Below are 1062 nucleotides of genomic sequence, written 5' to 3'. Positions count from 1 at the left end.
AAAAGTCTTTGAAACCAGACTCGCATCCAAATCCCAACTACTTTAACCAGTGGCAGGATCATTGGAGCAGATGGTTTTAACCTCCCAGAGCCTGTCTGCTAAACTGCAAAATGGGGGAAATGACACCATTTAGGTTAAGCGCCTGGCTCTTTCTAAATGTTGGCTCAAACGGTGGTGACCCTTCCCAGACTTCCACCACTACTGGAAGTTTGGGTCCCAAAGCAGACACCCTCATCCCCTTGGCTCCGAATGCAGGGAGCTAGTCCCGAGAAGCCGAGAAGAAGCAGACGACCCGCCCTGGCCCACCCTCCCCACGAACCCCCGCCGCAACCCCTGCCGGTCCCTTCCAGCCCACAGTGGGTGGCCCCAGGCCCCGCTAGGGTCACGTCTCTCGGGTCCCCGCGCAGGGAAGGGTCCAACCAGCGACTCGCAACCTTTTCGGGGTCCCGAGTCGAACACCCGTGGGGACCCCATGGGCACCATGGCCCCTCGCTCCAAAGATGCATTCGCGTCGCGCAGACGCGGCTTGGTAGTTTCGGGGATCGGAGCTGCCTCACGCCGGCACAGCGTTAGAGTAAGAGCCCGCCTCTGATCCCTCCTCTGATCCCTCCGCACCTCCCCGGCCCCCGAGGAAAGACGCGCAGGCAAAACGCACCACGTGACGGAGCGTGACCGTCCGCCGGGCGCGCGCCAAGGTCGGGCAGGAAGGGGGCCTATTTCCCATGATTCCTTCATATTTGCATATACGATACAAGACTGTTAGAGAGAAAATTAGAATTAATTTGGCTGTAAACACAAAGATATTAGTACAAAATATTGATGTAAAAAGTAATAGTTTCTTGGGTAGTTTGCAATTTTAAAATTATGTTTTAAAATGGACTATCATATGCTTACCGTAGCTTTAAAGTATTTCGATTTCTTGACTTTATATTCCTTCTGGAAACGGAGAAACATCGTGCTCGCTTCGGCAGCACATATACTAAAATTGGAACGATACAGAGAAGATTAGCATGGCCCCTGCGCAAGGATGACACGCAAATTCGTGAAGCGTTCCATATTTTT

General features: G+C 52.7%; 1 non-coding gene across 1 annotated transcript; it reads left to right on the top strand.

The window, feature by feature from the left end:
- The first annotated feature begins 955 nt into the window (after positions 1-955).
- LOC115835810 lies at positions 956-1062 on the top strand. Its single transcript, XR_004030819.1, has one exon. It is a non-coding gene; the product is annotated as a U6 spliceosomal RNA (small nuclear RNA).

This window comes from Nomascus leucogenys, chromosome 6 (assembly GCF_006542625.1).
Source record: "Nomascus leucogenys isolate Asia chromosome 6, Asia_NLE_v1, whole genome shotgun sequence".
Classification (NCBI taxonomy): Eukaryota; Metazoa; Chordata; class Mammalia; order Primates; family Hylobatidae; genus Nomascus; species Nomascus leucogenys.
The sequence above is the reverse complement of the archived record's forward strand: the minus strand, read 5'-3'. Positions and strand labels throughout refer to the sequence as shown.